Source organism: Varroa destructor, unplaced genomic scaffold, assembly GCF_002443255.2.
Source record: "Varroa destructor unplaced genomic scaffold, Vdes_3.0 BEIS01000005.1, whole genome shotgun sequence".
NCBI classification, from domain to species: Eukaryota; Metazoa; Arthropoda; class Arachnida; order Mesostigmata; family Varroidae; genus Varroa; species Varroa destructor.
Genome location: NW_019211458.1, coordinates 15,126,500 through 15,150,149, shown reverse-complemented (window position 1 = coordinate 15,150,149; position 23,650 = coordinate 15,126,500). Strand labels below are relative to the sequence as shown.

General features: G+C 39.7%; 1 protein-coding gene across 4 annotated transcripts in view; it reads left to right on the top strand.

Moving 5' to 3' along the window:
• The first annotated feature begins 232 nt into the window (after nt 1-232).
• The window catches only part of LOC111251355 (phosrestin-2-like), a 108,122-nt gene continuing 84,704 nt past the window's right edge, over nt 233-23,650 (top strand). For 2 of the 4 annotated variants that reach the window (XR_015329177.1, XM_022807853.2), the window contains exon 1: nt 235-3,154. The gene's annotated coding sequence lies outside the window, so the exon portion shown is untranslated. Of the gene's footprint in view, nt 3,155-23,650 lie in introns of all 4 variants that reach the window. The other 2 variants (XM_086991066.1, XM_086991067.1) reach the window with 2 other exon arrangements.

Below are 23,650 nucleotides of genomic sequence, written 5' to 3'. Positions count from 1 at the left end.
AAGGCAGTGAGACAAAATCATGCCGAACATATGATAAGATAACCAAAAACAAGTTAATAGAATAAAGCACAGGATGAACGAATGGCTCGGTCAATCCAAGGGCTTAACTAAGGTAGGCTGACGGGTGGAGTGCGACGAGAAGAGCAAGGCGATGCAGCAGGGCGATAGAACGACTCGCGTTCAGATTTCGATCGAGAAGGTCTGAGCTTGCCTTTGGTTAGATCAGGTAAGATAACATAATAGCTTCAGTGATTATTACATTGTTCAAATTAAGACTTACTTACTTATTTAGACAGAAGACTACTTCTTCTTCTAACTTAGGTGTTTATAGATCGAAGTGAATAGATGTTGTACACGGGTGATGCGTACACCTAGATGACTGAAAAGCTTCAAGAGAGTTTGGGAGACGCTGAGCGATTTTTGCTTCTATTTCGTAAATTACTTGGCTAAAAGCTAATATGCTTCTAGGTCTTCGGCACAGTGTCTCTGCGCTATTCCTCTCTAAGAAGATTTCTTATAGAACTGGAATTATCGACCACTGTAAGAGATTCTGATAAATGAAAATACGTCCAAAAGCGCAAATCGTAGATCCGCGCAACGTTTCCGATATAGATAACCATCGGCACTCTAGCTCCTGAAAAAAGAAATAAGGATGAACTGATTCATCCAAGCAGACGTCCTGCTAAACGATCATTTAGCTCCTACAATTTCCTTACAGTGTTATAATTATGATAGGAGGATATGCGACGAATGCAGATGCAGGATGTATTGTCTGATCCCAATGCCTATTTTTCATTCATTGTATAAGGAAGTAAAGCTATTATAGCTGACGGCATGTTTTAATAGACACATATGCTGGTGAGCTACAGAAGCTTCGCTTGAGAATCGTAATGATTCTGTATGCGAGCTACAGTGTCTTTATGTTAATTTTTGAATTCCGCAAGTACATATTGTAAGCGATCGAACCAACCGTTCAAATCAGTCGAAATAATTAGATAGAAACGGTTGGGCCGAACGCTTCTGAAGACTCTTTCAAGCGTAGCTTGAAGCTGTTGAGGGAAGACTCGGTTTAAAGGTACGTCCTCCTTAGCGGTAGCTGCCTTGACGGTAACGAGTGTCTCGATTAGCTGCTCACGATAATCTTGAATAGTGTTCTGCAATGCAATATATATATTGAAATAGATGAAAACCATAGCGCCGTAATATGGGTGTGTGAGATTAATCGTTTTGTCCGTCCTACATACAGGTTTAAGGTCTGATGTTGCCTAGAACGAGATTTCTCTAACAAAGGAAAATGCGTACCTTTAGAAAAAAAATACGGGCATAATTACTCAGTTGAAGCAACATAAATATAATCGATTATGCACGGCTGCGGACACAAGCACAAGAACAAAAAATGGCGCCCCTCAGCCCTACGCCCAGATCATATCACTTTTGCTTATACTGCTGTGTTTCTTCGTTGCTTCTAGAACTATTACTTAGAGTATCTTTAAAATTTCGAATACATTTTTAGCAGTTCTTCATTCATCTAACGCCGCCGTGTCTATGGACCTAGCATATAGTTTCGTTCTACATGTTTCGGAAGTTTTCCTATATCTTCCGGTAAATGGACGTTTTAAAAAACCTCGTCATTAATGCGCTAACACCATGTTAGATTGCTACTTGAGAACGCACTCCAAATCGCCGTAGATCAAGATGCTGTTACATGATTTAAGACAGCTTGTTAAGCCGCAGGACCGAAAGGGCAGCAGCTGGCTGTTGTAAAAGGGCGCAGGCTATCAATATTATCCGTGAGTCTACTTCTCTTTTCCTCTTCGCTCAGGATCAGCGTCTTTTTTGACTGTACTAAGCATGGCACTATGTGTGAGGAAGGTGGTGGGCTAGCGGTGAGCTGATAAAAAGTACGATGCGTAACCATAAACGCCGAAGACTGATTAAGTTCTAACACATACATGAACTTCCATATATTCTACCCTCTCTAGACTCCCTAGACTCTTCCCTTAAATACACTTTGTTGCTACCTATCAAACTTATTTAATAAGTAATTTATTGCTCGAGTATTAGCAATATAATTTAATATAGTATAAAACGTTTAAATTGATTTCTGTCTTTTTAGGTGTTTTTCATCGGCTCTAGATGCTACTAGAAGCAAAGTCTTATGACGCTTCTCTGTATATTGATCGTAGCGTTAATAATATATGTGCAATGGACGCTCAGCCTGCCGCATAGCCATCCATCTAATATTGACTTCTTTTATCCCTTTTTGGCTGCAGTTACATATTTCTGTTGCGAGTCCTCTAAGTCGACCCGTCCTTTTGAATCTGTTCTGCACGAACAGGGGGCCATTTTTCCTAGTGCAACGGCTCTTGTAGACTGCGACAAGCGGCACCGTGGGGCTCAGCACCCTCAGGCGTAACCTAGGTAAAGTCTGTGTGATGTGTGCGACGAGCAAAGGGTTTCCTAGATACCCCCAAAAGGGAGAGGGGGTCTCGGAGGAGAGGTCGCGCTGAGGGTCCATGGAGATCTCTCGAACTGCGCGTCGAGCTGTTGTCAAGCGAGGGCTGATATTCACATGGTTCAAACTAACGCCAGTGATTGCGGTTTCGGTCTAAGCCATAGAGCGGTGCTGGATCAGTGTAGTTGATTTCCATACTTCTTATCCTTTAGCCGGGTTTGCAATTGCCCTGTCGAAAGCAATTGATGTTTAAAGCGTTATTTGAGTAAATTAGGGTGATAGGTTACATTTGTGTTTCTTTGCCTGTGGGTCAACTGTTCACGTTCTCGGTGTATGAAACACTGTAGTAGCACACAAAGCTATCTTTTGTGGTAAAAGTTACGAATACGGAATTGTATGTAATTTACATATATCACGAAGATTTGTGGGTCTTGCTTAGTGATTGCAGTGCTTGCTTTGGCCTTAGCTAGAAGCAAATAGATATAGTTACAGCTGACAATTCGAAGAGAAAGTTTTGTGCAGTAATTTGGAAGAAATAAAAATCGAACTTTGAGTAGCAGATGACACACGGGTAATTTATATGTGCATAATATTGTTTTTAAATAAAAAACAATTTGGTGGTGCTACAATTATTAGTGGGTGGATACGCGTAACGGTGCTACTTCGCGTAACTGGACAAGAAGCGCTAAGCTAACTAAGGTAATTTATCGATTTTTGTTAAGTTTTTGTTTCATGCTAACATTCGTATTGCAGCGGAGAGTGGTAGGTATTTTTTTGTTTTCATAAAAATAATGCTGAAGTGTAAAAAACACGATTACGTCCATGCTTTTTTTCAGGCTTTATTTTTTGGATAGCTGCCATAGCACATGGGTTTGGTTGGTCTAATTTTCTCTTAGTGGCTTAACCTAATGTACGGCAATATTTCAAGTTAAAGATTCATGCTGAGGGATGTTTCTTCCGCGTTTAATTAACCTATTAAGTATATTGCTGTAAAACACGCGGGCGATTTCAAATGTAAACGATTACGGGAACACTCAAGAAATTTGGGTTAAGCGAGTGTTCCCGTTACGAGGGTTACGTTACAATTAGACGTTCATTATGGATAGGCAACTAAGTAGTTTGTCTTTTTAGCTTGAACATTGACAAAAATGTTAGAATAGTGTTGAGTGTAAAATCTTTAGATCGACTGACTAAAGGTGCAAGAAGTAGGCAACAAATCAGATTCCAGAACAATTGAAAATGCTAGTGGAAGACGGGTTCTCTAATGCAACGATCGATATGAGCTTGCGATGTTGAGTAGCTGAGTCAGTTTTGTTCCCACACATTAAGATATTTCAATACGAAACGATTCCATAAACTTATGCATCGGAACGCGATTCTTGAAGTTTATATGTCTCTCATCTATGAATTGAAAGTTTGTACATATATATGATGCAAGGATTTCATGGCGATTACCACTCCACCTGCATAAAGCAAAGAGTAGCCTACCTATGAGCGCTAAGGCTTATTGGTCCTTTTTTCCAGAGTATCCGTACTATGGGGACATATTGGACGCCAGCTAACATCGTTCGGTTATTTTTCCAGTCTAACTTAGACCTTGTCTGAATTTGCTCGGTTTAAACCCGGGCTCCGGATGCGAACTCGCGACAATTATTCTGTCACTGTGTTACACTATTTACGTTATGTTGCTATATCCATCGTAGATGTTTTGCGGAACATCTTAACTCCTACTATGACCCAGCAAAGGAAAATACAATGTTTGACTTTATAGAAAAAATATATTTTATTGAAGACTACATTGTATATCTATAATGTAGAGCTCAAAAAACTACTCATTTATACGTTATATAAATTATTATGATTATGGAGAAAACCATTTATGAAGGCCACTTTTTCCCAATTTGCATAGGGTGAATGTAAAAGTTTCCATATGTTTTATAAAAGAATAAAACCTCCTTAGAACATTAACCAACAACATTGTTTTGGAGAGCCGTATTATATATAAGCATTTAATTAAAAAATTATTAACTCATTTATTCCAAATTGATACATATCTATTTAATCGTCCGATTCAAGTTGTCCCTTCAAAGTGACCCCCATCGGACGTAACACATTTTTGCCAACGTTTTTTCAGTTCCTCAAAAAAATATTTTTCAATAATCAGGTTATCGGGATAGCCCTCATTTCGATCAGCAATTTTTATTTCACTTTTCCTATCGTATTAAAACGCTTTTCTATGAGGTTTTTTTAGTTTCGAGAATAGGAAAAAATCGCAAGGAGCTAGATCTGGCCAATACGTTTATAGAAGTTACACAAACATCAAATTTTGTTTCAGAAATTGCTGTCCGAATAGTGAACAGTAAGCTAGTGCGTTGCTGAGATACAGGACCCAGAACTTGTCGTTCCGAAAATCTGGTCTTTTGCGTTGGACAGACTCGTGAACCCTTCTTAAAATTTTCTGATGGCATATCTTGACGACCCGTGAGTCCAACAGCGTGAACTCGTAATGAATCATTTACCGACGGTCGAAGAAAACTGTGAGGAAGTCTTTAGTATTGAACCTCAATCGCATGACGTTCTTTGATCGGAGTTAATTTTGAACCAATACTTGAACAATTGTGCCTTTTTTTCGGTCGTAGCCGTTCGTCCACGTGTGATCATTCGTAATAACGTAACCAAGCAAGTTTGACACTTTTAGAAGTGCCATAAAGTTTCCCTGAAACAGTTCTCCATGGGTGTTTATCTGTTAAACGTACAATTGTTTCAGGACAAACCGCGCCATGAACCTTCTGCCGCCTACACGGTCTGAGATGAACCACCTAAGATTTATACTTCCTTCGCTCGCACTCTTTACAGAGATTTGGCTGTTCCTTCCTTTACGCGCTCTTGTCTGTATCACAGGCGTTTCAGGACCAAAGACGTTTTGCCCTCAAAGAACTCTTACCTGTGTCGAAAACCTTCTTTCACTTTAGGTTTACTCAATATCTTGCTTCCTTACGTATTATGCAAGATACGGAGAGTATTTGTACGACTGATTTTATTTTGTACACAAAATCTAGTGCAGACTTATTGTCCTATAAAGCGAAAGTCGCAGAACGTCCTATATCCTACTGGAAAATTCTAGACTGCATCAGACAATTATAAAATTCTGTACGTGTCTTTTCACTAAAACAAATATGGATCAAAAGCGATCATCCACACTAATTCATTTTTCAGCAAAAGGTATATATATATATATATATATGCCAGGGATTTCCGTTTTCCACCTTAGAAAAAAACAACATTCTACGCGAATTCTATTAAAAAATAATTTGTATTCACCATCACTTCCCATAACCTTCTCAATTAAACTGTTATTACTTTTCTTTTTTCCCCATTTTCACCTCTGGTGTTAAAGATGTCGTCCAGCCAGATCCTGCGGTTCTGTTTACTGTCTATTACTAATTTAGTCTGCCGATTATCGAAAAAGGTGGACTCAAGAAAATGGTGGGTTCAAAAGAGCTTCCCATTCAGACTCTTCCTAGCAAATTTCATAATCTTCGCTATCTGTGGCCTGATATTGTTTCAGAGTAGTTTTAGCTTGATCATCTTAGTCTTCTGTTTGACGCCCTCGGTTCCTTAACGAGACTGGGCCATATAAGATCCTTATTGACTATCTTTTCAATCTTTCTTTAATAGGTATTTAGTTGGACCAAACAAAAATCGTGCTTTCTAAGACATTGTGTTCACTTATTAAATTATTCGGTTAAATTCGAGGCGTAGGTGTATCTGTTTAAACTACTCGTTGCTTTCTTTGCTTCCATCTACATAGAGACACCATTTCTCGTCACCCGTAACAATTTTATATAGAAATTCGTAATTGTGAGTACACCTCGTTCAGCGCTGTGTGAGATGTTGAGGGTTGGTAAAAAACCGTATTCTCTTATGCCTTTCACGCATTCTATGGCTCACCAACACTTCTAATTCTTGATTAAATATCTATACATTAAAGATGCCGCAACATGGTCCGGTATTGTAACTTGTATTTTCAGCCAACTATGAGGTGTCTATAATCCGAGACCCTCACTACGGATTTCGAACGGTGGGTCATACCCTGTAAATGTAAAATTTCAGCTCTGAGCTTAGTTACAACTGACAAGACTGCTCTTCCGAGCAGTCTTGTCAGTTGTACAGGCCTTGATGTTCGCGGCACAGGTATCCTAGAAGGCCTTGACAGCTTTTAATCTCGATGGAACCTAAGGTGGAATAGGCACACCCCTTTCCTTAGAATCTCTGTATTTGGAGCCCGATATAAGCCCATAATAAATAATTTCCATAACCACCCGACACAGACAAGTTAAGTGTAGGAAATCTACTTTTTTCGGACTCAAGATAACATATTGCAACCCGAACAAGGCAATGACAACCGTTGCAGCCTAAGAAGAATAACCGTTGGAGCTTGTTTGGACGAACTGGCAGTTCATATTCTTCTCTCTAAAACGGCTGTTAATTTCTGTACCAAAGATCTAGATGTCCCAAAATTGGCTTTTTAATTTTTAAATTAAGTCTAAGTTCTTCTGAGGATCTATCAATTTAGCTCTCGAAAATCTCTCTCAAGTTTTTTAGAAACCTCGCGAAAGTTGTCACTAACGCAAACCATCCATTTCTGGTAAAGAAAAAAAGTTTTTATTGTGGTGGGGTTTCGCCTAGCATGGACAAATTGAGTAATAGGTCATTTATGCCTAAATCCTTAAAACGACGTAATTAACGACGTTCGCTATGACTGGTTTGTTGTTTTTAAAAAAGATCAGGCTTTCGTCTGGTTCTAGTAGTAGTGTACGAACGCATCCAACCTACGACGATTTGCCTGCCAAAATTTTCTCCAATCTATGAGATTTTGTGAGTAGCTGCAATGACTTCCAATGGAGTCCCTACTATAAAACTGATACGGTAGTGGGCTTATATATATTTGAATGAAATTTATCTCAATTGCATTCACCTATATTGTGTAGTGGGAGGCAAACTATTAACTAATTTATGGTATTGCAAGAAAAAGTGCAAACAAAAACATTATTTGAGCTTATCTATGATGAAGTTCACGGACATAAAAATATATTGGTTCAATTTGGACCACCCTTAGTACGGTTATCGGTTCTCCGCCGCCAAGTGGGTAGCGAAGTGTGATAGATTACAAAATGTTTGTAACCTATTAAATATGCTAAGGTTTGCCTTAAAGTGCCACTTAAATATAGGCTCACAAAATAGGCTGGTTTAATCTGTTCCGTACTCGATACGCGATATGAACCTGCGTCCCTTCAATGGCGTTAACGTGTACTCTTATAGAAGGTCAGTAATCTTCGGAAGAAAAATTTAAGGGGAACAAGATGTTAATAAAAATGGTTATAAACTCTGGGATTTTTAATTACAAAGCGTCTAGAAATGGGACCATCGATAATTTTGCCTTTTCTATTGCCATCATCATCTGAACGTAAAGGTACCGTACACGAAAGACAACTGTCTAGATGGCTTTGTAATTGCGTGGCTTTATTAGCAAAAGGCCTTATATCGTTAGCGATACGTAAAGAAACTCGCGGCGATTAAAGGGCCTATGTAATATTGGCAACTGATGAATAAATTATGTAATTAAGAAGATATAATTGGAACTAAATCTCATCTCAAATCAGGCTATTTAATATGACTCGGAATTATTAATTTGTTCAATGTATTAGTTCATTTAGAAATGTTTATTCGAGTATTTTTTAAAACGCGAACGTTTTATATTTGATTATCTCTTGAAAGTGGGAAAAAAAAACAATCTTTGGGTTTTTATCCAACAGTACTACGACTGTCTGTGATGTACTTAGTTTTTATACCACACTTTTGACTTTACTCTAAAATTGACATAATAAGAAAGCTTCGATCTCGGTTTTGCAGTTCGTTCTGGTTTGTCTTCAGCTTTTTCTGTCCCTTACATTTCATATCTGGTCGACCACGTACTTAAGGAACAGCGTTTATTATCTGTTATTTGTCTTTGAGCGTTTTTTTTTCGAACTAAAAGATAACAGCACTCTTATAATTTGCGATGCGACTTGCGTGTGTGCCAGTATTAGCTCACTTGTTCAGAATCAACAAAGAGAGGCATATCACGAGAGCACGCCAGGTACACGTTACCAATAGCCGATTCCACAAAGACGTCCTGCCATCTGAAGAGGAGGCACATATTTAGATGATCAAGATTTTTTACTCGTGTCGCTAGTAGAAGCTCCTATCACACAGTACGCGTGTTGAACAAATCTTCGACTAGTTAGGTGAATGATTGGTCCCTTCACCATGGAAGACCTATTACGGAATTGTATGATAATCAAGGTGTACTGCTGGAGTATCTGAATCAAGCACCAGAACAATTAAGTAACAGAAGTACCAGATCAAATGGGTTAGACAGCTCAACGGAATAATGGAGCAGAGCAATGGAACGGCTCCGATAATGCAATATGCCGAATACTAAAGGAGGGTAACGAAAAAATCACTTCACACATGGTTGTAACGGAATACCGGGGGTAGCCTAAAACACAAGGGTAAAAGAGCAACTGCAACGGGGTTAGATTCAGTACCCGGCTTCAGGCCAAGCAGGTCCGAACAAGGTTTACGTTAGAACGTTGAAAGGGTGCATTTTTTTATAATATTTTAGTAGAGATCTTAACGTATGAGCAGCGTTACTTGCATCAACGATACGATTAGTTCAGAAAATATTGTTGTTTTTCTATTTGATGGGCCATCATGACGAATCATCGAGTCCTAAAATATATATAGCAATAATGATTAGTCCAAAGAACATTTTCAGCGCAATTTGGTAGTATATAAACATCGTAAATGTTTAACAATGCGTTGCCTCGATTCTTTTTGTACCGGTTAAAGTATTATACATGCTCGTATTGTCGAAAACATTGGGATATGTCACATAGCAGAAGGTGAACTTCTATCGGTCGATCAGCGACTTTCACTGTTTAAGTGAGATAGTTTTCTGCTATAATTTAAGGATTTCAAAAATTAACTTTTAACTGTTAATTAACTGTTATTAAGATTGTTTTTATGATAAATGCTTATCGTACTTTTGCAAAATCTTAGACTATGAATGAATTGTTATTCTACATGGGGTGCCGCAGTAGTAATCAAATTGCACAGGGCATTTCTCCAAGTCCATGTTCCACAGTGGACTTGTTGCAAAGGTAGAGCAAGCAAAAACTCTGATCTCTCGTTTATTTGGATAAGCATTTGCACTTAACGAGATACGGGCAAGAAAGGTCAAAGTTAACGACGAGCCTGCCCTGATCCGTATGCAAGAAGCGAGCTTCATGAATGATGTGCCCAACCCTACCTACACATGAAGCCTGCTTTCTTATCCTAAACGCACTCTAGAAGCAGAAGAAGGAAATACGCGACTAAGTTCTTGAAGGCTTTACAAACAACTTATCTTAATTATTGTAAATGCGTTTTGTGTAAAAGTTTTAGCTCCTGGCGCCGTCGGTATAAACGAATACTTGTCTGAACGTTATAGTCTCGTTGAATTTCCTTTTGTATTGGCTGCAAGTTAAACTCGATCACAATCAAAGGCCTGGCCTTTGACTTGACAAATTGTCCAGAGAAAATGCTAATCATATCAGGGGGGGGGGGGGGATTCGGTTGAAAGTGTTTTTTTCCTTTTCGGCAGTCCATAAGGGAAGAAGGTGTCCTAATAAAAAGTCTTTTTTTCACTCAAAAACAACTGCTGTCACTACTAACACAGCTGTCGTCAACAGTGGGCTGTGAAGAAGTAGTGTCAAAGCTGATAGCTACCAAAGTTATTTGTCTGCGGTTGATGAGGATTGATATGGTGTAGGAATTAAAATAGCTATTCTGTTGTTGGTGACGAAGATACGTATGTAAAAACCACGAAACTGTTGAAGCGGCACAAAACGTCGATTACGATACCGTTAAGTAAAGGTATGGGACCATAGTATATATGTGAATGCGTATTAGGTACCTATTTGCTCAAGCGTTTACTCTGCGGCTTGCCTGTATTTTGTTAGCCGAAGACAAATATTAATAGGCTCAGTGAATAGGTGTAACCATGAGCTTAAGTGATTGAGGATAGAGGTAGCAGATAGTGTCCTTGCCTTAATCTTCTACGATGTAGCCGAAAAGAGTGAAAGAGTAGGACTCATGAACCGTAACACTGCCTTGCATTAACGTCCCTAATACTGTACAAATATATGAAATGGTACCAAAAAACGCATGCATCCGTTAGCTCGTAAGCGTCGCCTTCAGCTGTTAAACTGGATTTGAGCAACAGTCTCTCACATCTTATACTCGCGTTCGGCAAGAACTTATTTTTTGATTATTTTTCATTAACCGTTCACCCAATTCTAGCCAATTCGATCCCATGAATCGAGTGTGCGTTTGGTACACTAAAACAGGACATCCCACAGAATGTGCTGATCGTGACCGTGACGGAAAGATTGCATTTCTTAAGATCGAATAGCATGGAAATGGGAATCTGGAAGAAACGACGCGATGCAGGAAAGAGACAAAGATGCGAAGGGAACAAACATAATCCAGCGGAACAAAAATTAACCCTGTCTACTTTTGTTATAGAGCCGTATGCTTCTTGTTCAAACCTAACACTGCGGATAGAATCAACGAATGAATGAATGAATGATCGTGTCGTTTGAACGCTGCTTCGAACCTAATTTTATCGAACAGCCTCAGTATATGATTTAAAATGTCTATACATATAGAGTATGTGTTAGCCAAAGGAAAAATATATCAAACAGTACGATTAAAGTGATCGGCACTCCGATCGGCAGTAACTTGCAGATGTTCGTCATGACAAGGCTAAAACTATGTTCCGTCTTTATCATTTTCCTTTTGCCCAAATCTACCTATATTGATCCAAAGACATAATTCTTTCTAAGAAACGTCTACGATCGGGCATGTTTATTGTCTCTAGTTAATATCGTTCAAATTTAGATTGCCGAGTGAAGAAAAATAAACACATTTTTTCCTTCCCATGCGTCCAGTTAGTGTAAATATGTGTTTGTCCACTATATATAGCGAGTTTGGTGCGCTACAATATCACACACAATCACATAGTGTTACTTATATCTGGTGCGAGACGACTGCATACTGTTACCCGCGTCTATGCATTGTAAAACAACTGCTCTTTATGTTTTTCTGTTAGATCCCTTTTACGACTTTGGCGACTCCCGTGCCCTCCTGTCCTCTGCGTGATGAGTCGGGTACAACTTTTACAAGCCTGAACATAGAGTCAGCATATGTAAAAATTGGCTTTTTGGAAACTACATTGGAGCTCTCTCGCAAGCTTTCCACGCAGGGCTTTTATGCTCTGAAGATGGCTGAGAATGTGTATTGAGCCCTTCAGGCCTGTTTCTAGCTTATAACGTCTTCCGCTTAATTTATCATCATACAAAAGCTTGTGGAGTACTAAACTCTGCGTAGAACAAAGTAAAATTGTTTTATTATTGACCATTATAGTAGCAACAAACTGCAAGTCTTGTTTGGATGCAAAGAAACATCCTACTACATACTATGTACAAACTGTACGATGGAATTATGATTATTGCAATAGTTTTTCTTTTTTTTTTTTCCACTCATGAGACGTACAACTATTTGTGGAGCTCTCTCGATAGAGTAACACTCGCAAGATCATTCACTACGCCTGTGCCTGATCGTACAATATCCTAGATCAATACATACACTGTAATTTTGTATTCGTACATGTTTTTTAACTTAGATCTCTGCCCAAGATAGAAAATTACGGACTCTCTCCTAAAGTACGCTCTCAGGTTGTTTTGCAAAACGGATGTTTACATAGCTTCCGTGGTAGAAGGCGGCTGACGAGTCGTAATGTACAAATCGACCGATCGCTAACTGCGAGTATTATCGCTGGTTTATTCATATCGTAATCGTAAACATTCTGCACGAAGACCTTAATCTTACATTGGCTTCTGCCTTTTGTGTACAATAAATTTAAATTATTGCCATTTGGCGTTTTATGATAGTCATAGACGCCCACCGGCCATGTCATGCGACTGCGGCAGATGCTTACGGGCAACCTGTTGACGTGGTCTACGTACAAGTTGCTCGAGGTTCTGGCCGTCTGTATGCAATAGCCTTTCCAATAAGCAGTTGGCCGAGGCCTTTTTTCAACAATGACTGGCGAAAATTCGTTCTAATAGGTGCTCTGTTTTCGGCCGTCCAGCACACTAGTGCCCTCTGTTATTCGTCCCTTTAAACGTACGCGTGTGCTTGCTTTACAGAAGCGATAGACATTGGCCTCGTACTAGTTAGTCGAAAGCAACCTTGCATCTACCATCCCCTGCGCAAGCTGTGAGATGTTGGCTTACTGAAATCTCTTCGTCGAGCTCGTTGACGCTATTGACAAGCAATGAATGAGCTGAATTCTATCTATCTACATATAAATTTGTTAGCAATATGTACCGTCGTCATCTTGTTCTGACCGCAGTTAGATCTCTAATATATTATGCTAGATACTATAGCACCTGTCCTAGCACTTAGGTGAAACTGATTTGAGATCGATCTCTAAAGACACAGTTATACACTATTAACTTTATAAGAGTAAGTATGAACTTCTTTCATGATGCTGTGAGGGAGCGCTATTGTCGCACCTATTCATGACCTCAATGAATCCGTCGATTTCCGATCACATTATTGACTAGGCATTTGGCGCGAAAACGGCAGAAAACCCAACAACAATATATTCAACGTTATTAGGGCAAGGCGAATTAGGAACGTACGATTCTGTGTTCTGCGGCCGAAAGCGAATTATGCATGCATGTATGCATGCATGCATGCATGCATGCATGCATACCGTAAGGGCACACAAATCCAACAGCTCACAACAGTAGCACTTGTGGGTGTCGCTAATCGACGCAGGCTACAGTGATTAAGTAATACCCTTAAAAAGATCATTGTACTTCATTCTCTGCACACTAACTTCGACGAAATACGCTTCTCCAACGTCTTTGTACAGATATATTTAATAGGTCTTTCAATATCTGTTGACTGCTAGTTGATAAGGGCAATCATACAAACTGTACCTATAGGTATAGGTACAGATGCCAACAGTTTTGTCATGAGTTATTCTTTCAGAGGACAGGTTTGTTAGCCCTAGCTAGGGGGCATTTTATACGCAAATTGTTCAGATCTGACTTACGTGTTCGGTTAGTTATCTATAACACTAGTTTGTAGATTTATTTATATATTTAGTAAAAATGAAACTAAGAAAGTGTCGATGCTAGCTTTATAAAATCAGCATAAATAATTACGTAATTGCGGGTATGGGGGTCAGCTAATCTTTACTCGACCGACAAATGCAGTAATTTGGCTACAGTAGAATGAATGCCTCGCGTAGAAATTTGAATTGTGCGCTGTTTGCCTCTGGTCTATTATGAATTTTGTTATTGTCAAGAGAAAATGTAGTATAATCGTATGTAACGTAAAAGAGCCTATTGTATTGTCCTGGTTAAGGTTTCGATGTGTAAATCTTAACCGGAGAATTTCAACAAAGAAAAATCATTTAAATTGAGCGAATAGCCCGTACGTGCAACAGGTAGTGAATATTATTTTTAGGGTAATACCAAGATAACAATAGGCAACTTCTGGATCGTCCGTCTTGGGCGAAGTTCGGCCTGATAGCAAAATAAGCAACGGCCCAATAGCTACGAGAACGTTTTGTTAGTCAACGACTTTGAGAAGTGTACTTAAGAATATTGTTAATACGAAGTGATCTTCACTAAAAACCAGAAACGTTAATGGCCTGTCTCTCGTGAAGGAGCGATTCAATAACGATGGTACGAGCGTGAGCTCGTGTTGAAACATAACAGTTCAATTTCAACGGAACTCCAAGGGCGGCCGTATAAAATATAGCTCAGGTGTGTTTTTAATGTGTGTGAAGGTTCGAAAAGTCCACGTTGTGATTCTTTCGCCTACTACGAAATCACTTACCTATCGATCGGTGTTGAATGCAATCAAGCATACGACTGGTTCTGTCCTATGCTTATATGGACGTGTAGAATGGAGAATAATCTGAATAGCAATGCCGTAGCTGTTGCCCTTGTAGACTGCTAGCTTGAAGCTTGTAGCTTTGATAACAGGACAAAAAAAGGATCTGACTTGCCTGGGATCTACAGATCCTGCGGGGACTGTCTTCTCAGCAATGACGAGACGGTAGTATGGATGAGGTGAACGAATTGGCTAAAATTTCGAGTAGTATTAAGCTTATTAGAGTAGACAAAATGACCATGTTGCACAATGTCAAGGACACAACATCTGAGCCTCAGTTCTTTTTGTAGACAGGAATATTATCCATGAGCTCCGAGGTTTATACTATGGTTTTTCTTAAGGCCGTCAACGATAGGTGTGACGGCGCTAACTACATGCAGCCTTCATAGCTTTCGGAAGCTTTTTGTTTGTTGTTTGCCAGATCATGTTCTTAGGTCCAAGTACAATCATTGATGTTAGAACAAATCGATAATGTCTTTGTACAGAAAACTGCATTTCTATGAGCATCTATTTCTATGAACAACTTACACGTGTCAATCGTTGCTCACATGCCAAAATAACTATGTAAATTAAATGGCGATGACAGATGGAATTAGGCACAACAGGACAATTTATCCTCCATCGGTAGCTTATTTCAAATGTATCTATAAAAGCACGAAAAGTATATTTGTTTTAAATGTATAGCAAGCTATAATTCCATAGGTACCTTAGAACAACGGTCGAAAATATTGGGTAGCAGGCCGTATATAACTGACGATGGTCCCTTTGTGATGAACTAACAAGTATGATATTAGAATTGAGTTAGTCATACTTTGCACTTGATTAGCTTTTTGCTAAAAGATTTTACCTCTTCAATACCTCGAGTAGAAATCAAACGAAACAGAAAAGGTAAAAATTAATAGTTTATTGTTTGATCTAATAAAAACCAGACGGACGGACCATGTCTTTCCAGCTTCAGTCCACTTGATTCCTATAACGTCACAGTCGTCGAGGCTGTTCTATGAAGCCGCAAGATGATTAGAACACGGTAACAGCATTTCGGTAATTGGACAATGGGCAAGAGATAGCAGAACGATAACAGCTCTAGTAACCCAAGCGAGTTATTTTAACTTGAATTAGGAACGTAACAGCCTAACGCTGAATAGCGCCTTACATTAACTTGCAAAGGTGCGAGAAAAAAAAGCTTGATGTTTGGTGTCTACAACAAAAAAAGAACCTACAACTTGAAATAGTCGTCCGATGTCATGGAGTAGAAGCGATAAGCTAGCATCATTTTTTTTTTTAATAACAGCTAATTAATTTATATATGAAAAGAAATCAGATAATAATATCAGTTTGGCTAGAGAAGTGTAGGAAAGGTTGTGGAAAGCGCAACAGTGAAGAAGTCACCTAGTTGCATAGCTCTATCATTGCGAGATAGGCGCCGGATCTCCGAGATTGATGTTTCTATTCAAGTGACTGCATCATTTCAACAGCCTCTACTACACGTGCGTATCATCAGACTGACACCTGCCATCCGTAATCGATTGAAAAAAGTAACGTCTTTTAAACGTTCTGTACCTTTGAACCGAACAACTCTAGAGGCCCGTTTGTCATTTTTCGTATCTAGTAATTAACACCGATTTATTCTTCTTTCATTTGACTTAACTTAAATTTCTAATGAAATTATAGGATGACTATAAATTACTTCTTCTATTGATTACCATATCGGTTGGGGCTTATCGCAAATTTGGATCACGACGCTGATATCCCAAAAGTTCACGCATTACCGTTACCGATCGTGATAATTTTGAAAGCACCTATGCAACTAGATATGCGTTTGAAAAGCCTGTGCCGTAACCGTTATCAGCACTGGTACGCAATGGAAGCCGGTTATTTTTTGCTTCTTCGGAGATTCGAGACTCTTTTCTAATCAGGAGTTATGTAGGCTTCTAGCACAGTTTCGTCAAAGTAACCGTACTCTAAGCCGTTCAAGCTACACTTTTTGCAAAGTCTAAACAAATAAGCAGACGTAAAAAATGGCCGGTTCCGGTCATTGAAATCCTTGTTTTCTAACTTGTACCTTCAAGAACTGTGCCTCGACTTAGCAAGCCTCCACGCTGCATTGGACACGCTATAATACGTTAGCCTATGAACGAGAATCGTGTGAATCTGTCATAGTATGAGCTAGACAGCGTTCGGTAGCAAATAGGAAAAGAAACAGGACACTTTCTGAACCATCTGCTTCTGTTGCCTCAAAACACAGGTTCTCTAATGTTTTATTGTCTCAGAAATACGCAAGTTTGAATGTCCGCAGTAAACCTTGCCTACGTCCCGCAACTTCCATCACCTACCTTTCTTGACAAGCGGAGCAGAGACCAACATGGCGTAAATCCCATTGTCCAATATAACGCTGTGTGAAGATATTTTAACCATGCAGCCTCGTTAGGCGTAGCTTCTGGCGTCAAATTGTCTGATACGAGTGATGCGTCTACTAATGTTGCCGGAGTGAATCCCTTGTACGCTTCATACACATTTTTCTATAATAATATATCATTTATACGTACGCTTGAGCTCACGTTACTTTCCGACTTGGCTTACTGTTGCATTATCACATAAGGAACCCATTCTTAGTTTCCTCAGTCACGCCTCTCCCGTTCGGATTTGCCGCGACGAGCGTTGTGCCGTGACGCATGCTATAACAGGGTTGAAAAAGATGAGTCTAGTTGTAGTGAACGGACCTCGCATTCATTGGAGCCGGCATTTACGTAAGCTGGTAGGCACAGGCCTGAACGTCCAGCATCAAGTTTCTGAACGGAAGCCCCTCTATTTCAGCTATTGCCAAATAACTGTATTACAATATGTAGTGCAGGGATACCTATACATAGATGTCACGTCGTCTCATACACTAAGGTTGACCTATTATGCAAAATGCCTGGACCAAATGGCCGTCTGGCCTGTGTGGTAACGAACAACGTCACGGACGCACAGTATTAGTCCTATTCTAACTATGAACACGGAACTATCAACTTATTTATCCGTTTGCAGTCCGCAACCTGGACGAAACATACATAGTATGCATTACCCAGTAGTATTGAGTTACTTTTCTCAGACAAGCCTAGAGCGCGTTCTAACCCTATTGACAGCGCTGCGCTCGAGCGCTGAACCCAGACCCGCTGTAGTCATCATATCATTTTCGTTTGCCCTTCCATTAGAGTTACCGCAAGCTGTTACCCGTTATTCTATTGTGATTATTCAGTTTTTTTGAAACAGAATTAACATTATTTTAATAATAGGTTTTTAGGTGAACTAACCAAGTAAATAATTGAAAGTCTTTTCAAAATTCTAGATCTTTTTCGCGAAATCGCTTTGTTGTTGAATTCCAATTCTATACTCGTTGTTAAAAACTCGGAAAATAAAATAATGTTTATGTTTACGTATTTCACAAACGCTCAGTCGTTGATAAAAAAGAAAACTACCCAAACGTCATCTTCTTTTCGGTTTACATTAGCATTTATGGATAAATATTTTTATTGTATTTTTAACATACATTTTAGCTACTCTAATAGGTATATCGTTTTCAACATAGTATTCTGCTGTCAGGCCAAGCTTGCTTAAAAAAAACCCAAAAATCGGTGGAGCCCTTTCAGAATGATTGGCACACACTTACCAATATGATGATCATATCAAGGGGGTCAAAAATGATGTCCGCCATCTTTGATCACTGATTGTTTGCTTGTAAGTATCGTTTCAACGCGGTTTCTTTTTTGTGAAGCTCGTAATTTGTGATGAAGTAACGAAAACTTTTCGATACGGTACTTGCAAATTTCTGGCCACACGGAGTAAGTAGGTTGGTGAAAAGATTGAAGAAGGTCCAGTACAAGTATACCCGTCTACGGGCGTGAGAAATTAAAGCTCGTCGTAATCTGAATAACTTGAACTTTATAATAGTAAAGTAAGTATATATATATATATATATATATATATATATATATATATATATATATATATATAGATAACGTTGTTTTTTTGCGCATTGATAAAAAACTATAATTTCTTGGATAGACAGAATTCCATACTACTGCTGTGTTGTTCGAGTCGGACGTACGCTAGCGCTTCGCTGAAGCATTCGGAGCATGACATCATCAGCTTGGTCATTCTGGCTATAGCTCACATTGAATAACCTACCACTGCTATAGATTCTGGAAAATGCAGCAAGATCATCTTTGTTAGATCCCAATATACCAGTGCAATGCATTAGACCTTTATGTAGTACTATGTTGTACTTCACAGGGCAGTAGGTAGAGGTGAAGTTATAACGAGTCATGCGAATGGTGAAAGGCGTACCAGGATATGTCTGACTGGAGCCGTTATGGCAAGCAGTCGAATATATTTACTGAAAATATCTTTTAATGAATGTACTTAGTTGGAACAAAGGGATTAATTAGTCTTGGAAAAGGCGCTGATTATAAAAAAAAAATGTTCCTGCACCCTTATTGTTTCCAACTAATGCATTGAGTTAATTTACAATTATAACACGTGTCCATTTCAACGCATGTCTTCGCAATAAAGGCCTAAAAAATCTCTGACGAGGAGCCAGTAGCAGGGAGCATTGTTAGACAAATGGTGGCTCAGGGGAAAGCATAAATTCACCACCTTGCCGAAATGGCCTTTATAGTACATGAAAGGAGTTAAAAGTTGGCTCTAATTAGCCTAACGACGATCGGCCTGAGGCAAATGTTTGGCTTAATCAAAAGCTTTCTTCGTATTCTTTGTAAATAGGATCCAAGTGTTTGCGTTACCGTCAGGGGCCCATTTGCAGTTAGCACAGGAGTTTGTGGTAAAATACATGTGCTTGCTTTAAAAAGTCAACCCATTGTAATCAACAAAAACACCGTTTATTGATAGGGTTTTACAAGTTATGTGATGTTATTAGAAGTGGCGTTCTTTAATGTGTTCTACCATAGTTCAATTCTGACTAAGATCTCCATGTTATAGGTATTTCCTTTTTATTTTGGAAACATCAAACGTAAGGCATATCTAAGGACGATATGCACTATCGACTATTTACGTTTAGTTATAGATGAAGAAAGACATTGTAATCTATGCTCAACAAGATTAGGCTTTTGTTACGGCTAAGCTGTGTAATCATTGTTAGCATGCGCACGTACGTACATACACTTAACGTGGCCCAAAGCTCTTACGTGCTTTATAGACTGATTCAGTGTTGGAGATGGTTTCGACGTAATTGTCCTTTCTACACTGGTGTCCAATCCTTGACTCCACCGATAAATCTTGACAAAATGCGACAACCTTTCTTCTTTGTCTCGCTTTCATCTTCCTCTTAATGGATAACCAGTCGTCAGAGCGGGAATCATCGAAATCGAGTCAACCTAATTTATTTAGTTTTATTAAGTAGTATGTCAAATATGGGCAGTTAAGATAACTTGCTTCATATGCTATCTTGGACGAACTATATGATGGTTTCATGAGCTCGGCTAGAGCTAATGTTGTGAGGCGACTCTTGCGATGGTCGACCTAAGGTTTGTACAGTTATCAAGGATCTACCAATCACTGCATTATAAATTATGTACTTATACTTATTAGTGCACCATAAACCGGTCAGTCAAATTTCAATCGTCATTAGTTCCCCCCCCCCGCTCCCCCCTCCATTATCAGATTAGGCTCACCCGTATACGGGACTCGGTCCAACTTTAAGATCAAAAACTCGCAAAGTGCTTGAGGGAGACATTGGTTGGGGGTTATATATTTAAAGCAAAGCTATCAAAGCCTTTTTGCGTTTTTTCTGTAGTATATTAAGAGAAACTTTGACCGTTATAGGAAACAGGCTTACACAGGTGAGTCGATTAACGTATGTCAGCGGTCGCCCAGAGGGATATCCCGTGTCACGGGCCGTAACATTGCTACCTCTCGTGAATTTCATTATCTTGGTTTTCGTTAGACTGATGGTCAGGTCCAATTCCGAGATGGCAGAACGTAATTTGCTAGGACCCTGCTGTATATGGACGCGATTACCTCTGTAAATAATTAAATCGTCTGCATACAGGAAAGCTTTCACAATATTTCTGCGCCCATATATCTTGTTGGGAAGACTGTTAAGCTAGGTTGCGAAAAGGAAATGACTTTATCTATCTGTCTGGGCATCATCTGTAGTCTGGGAGAACGCTGGCAGTGTTAAAACCTCATCACCGACTACAACCCTGTTTTCCTAGAGTATCGCTACTACCAAGATAAGCACGTTCCCGACGTCGGCCAGGATGCGTAAGATTAAAGTTGGGGCGGAATTAAAAGCAGCTTTGAAGTTTAAAAACACTGCATAAATGTACTGTTAGGGGCTTCTTCAAATTCAGTTTATATCGGCAATTGTTTGTCGTGTTGGACGAGTGTTCTTTCCTAAATCCACATTCCTCCTTGGGTTTCACGCTTCAAAGACATGTTTAGTCTTTTCGCTAGCAAATACGAGCGGAGTTTAGAGCAGACGCTTTCTTTCGCGATTTCACGCCACGACGTTGGTTGCCTCGGGTCGCCGTTGCGTTTCAAAATATCGAGAAGCGTTGCATCCAGCCCGGATGAACGCGTTCGTTAAACAAAGCAGATTAGACGACGCCAGGTCCCCGGCAGCTGTAAAGTGTTCCTTTCAAATCCTGTCTGGTCCCGCTGCCTTTTCTGGGAGTAGGCTCTTAAGCATCTGAGTCACCTCCAGGACGAAGAATACCCAGGCTTTCGTGTTCGTCCGTTGGCAGTTCGTCCCACGTGCGCTGAGCGGTGAGGCCCACCTGAGGTACAGTTGTCGCTAGGTAAGAGCATTCAGGCGAAGCTGTCGATGGGCACTGATGAGGCAATGGGACGTGATGCAAGCGGTTAGTGGTTAACCTATATATATATGGCTGAAGTCTGGCCTTATTTGTGAAAATGGCGTCGTACTATTCTAGGTATTTCTTGCACTGGGCGCCATCTCTTCCGGTGGAAGCTGCAGCCAGTTGCCCCGCTGGCGGCTGTAATATTTTTAGTAACCTAAGGGCACTCTAGGCACGGTTGGGTCTCTACTACAGCTACGAGTAGAATAGCTCCCTAAAGGAAGCTCTCCTTGGTGGCTCTAGCAGCACATAAAGCCGTATAGCGTTCCAAACATTTCCATAACGGTGCATTTTCTTCTAATTGAGCCTAGATACTTTAGGGCCTAAACGTATGCAGTCTCACTGGGAAGTGAACGGAAGTAGGACCGAAATGAAAAGTACTTTTCCTATTTTCCCTCAGGGCCTTAAAAGTTGCTAAATGATCGCCTTGCTCTGTTATCCGGCGACTTACTACAGTAACGTTATTTGTCTCTCAAATGGCTTAACCGAATAGTCACTTTTGTTCTGTTAAATAGAATTACAAATAACTACTCAATTCAAAATACATTTTGCTAAATACATCGAAACGAACCTATAAGTATCCATACTTACATCAGGAATTTCCAGGAGGACCATGTTTTCTCTGCTACGGAGTAGCTTTGTGAGTACGTTACGGTAAAATTTCGAGCAGACCAATAAGGTGTAACCTGACTGCGAGTAAAATACGACCTGAAATATTTGTGTTAGAGAAAAGTGTGTCGTTTGCTGAAAACGACCAAAATTGATCTATAAAATACCTTTGGTTTTATTATTGGAATTGCTGAATTGAGGCATGTTAAAGTAACGTCAGGATAGCGTAAATATTGTTTCTCTGACCATCGTTTCAACAATATAGCTACTCCAATATCTGTCATGAATACTTGCGTCGGCTAGCAAATGGTGCGCTGTAGATTAGACTTAAGCCGAACTAAAGCACAGAACGTGTTTAAAGACGTTTGGATGATATTTTGAAGTGTACCTTTGACCTTAAGCATCGTTTAATGTATAATAACATCGTTTAGGTTTTATTTACCTAAATTAATCTATATCCTATTGAATTAAAATGTCATTAGACTTCTTACATACATACGTAAATATAAGGCCGTCTACCAAAGGCTCAATTGTCGTACACCTACCAGTCGTCAGTGGCTCGCAGTTTTGTCTAACCTGCGTAGGAACGACAGAAAAGGCGGTTGCAAGTTTTTTTTCAAATAGTATCATTCGTGTCCACGTCTATATTCGTACACACCCAAAGTAGGCACAAATGGCGGATATAGTCGAGGCCCACCAGTCATTCCCGGCCAAGCAAGACATGAGCCCCGATGGAATACTAAACAAGGCATTGTACGATTCGAAACGACATGCTTATTAAAAGCGGCACAGATCATCTCGGCTACGTAAAAGGTAGACGGTATGTAGGGTTTTTTGCTAATGGTAGCTTATTGGGGGCGACGAAGAGTCTCCAATTCTGCAGAGCCGTCAACAACGAGCAGGTAAACGACGCTTTCTACACTATATTCTCTATTCACAGTTCCATATCCAGCTCGACATTTGTAATTACTAGCCTAATTGTAGCCCTGCGCCAGTGTCACGTACCGTTCGAAATCGAGTGTCCTTTAGCGTGGAAGAAAACCTAAAACCCGTTCGGTTGGATATTTATGTTTATGTAGCAAAGTGTGACGGTAGAGAAGGTCAAACTTCTGCTGCGGCAGTTTAGGGGATACAGGTAGCGTTAGGCCAAATGCCAGCAACAGTTTCAAGGTGTTAACCTGCTAACGCCTGTATTCATGGATATGCACCTATTGAGAATTTTCGGGGCAGCCTACGATAACGATAAAGGCGTAGTGGAAGCATAAGGTAAGGGAAAAGACGGGCAGGTGTTTTTCGATGCAATAGGTTTTCACCGATGGTTTATGGAGGTATGCACCAGAAATCTGTTGATAATTTATCATAGTGCGATTACGAAAAGTGGGCCTGCAGAAATACTCATTCAAACACTATCGAGCACCCTATCATTATCTAAACCTAGATATATCTCTATTCCGATAACCTCTAGCCCATCTCAAACAATAAATATATGAAAGGCCAATATTTTATATATATATTATCCGATATCTATTATTAAAGGCTAGTTAAAGGATCATCAAGGTGACTGCGACTGTCTGTAGATTCGTATAGCCTTTGGCAACGTCGCATTGCGAGTGATGGTAACAGGATAACAAAGTGCTTTATATTATCATTTTATCATTTAACACGAGAA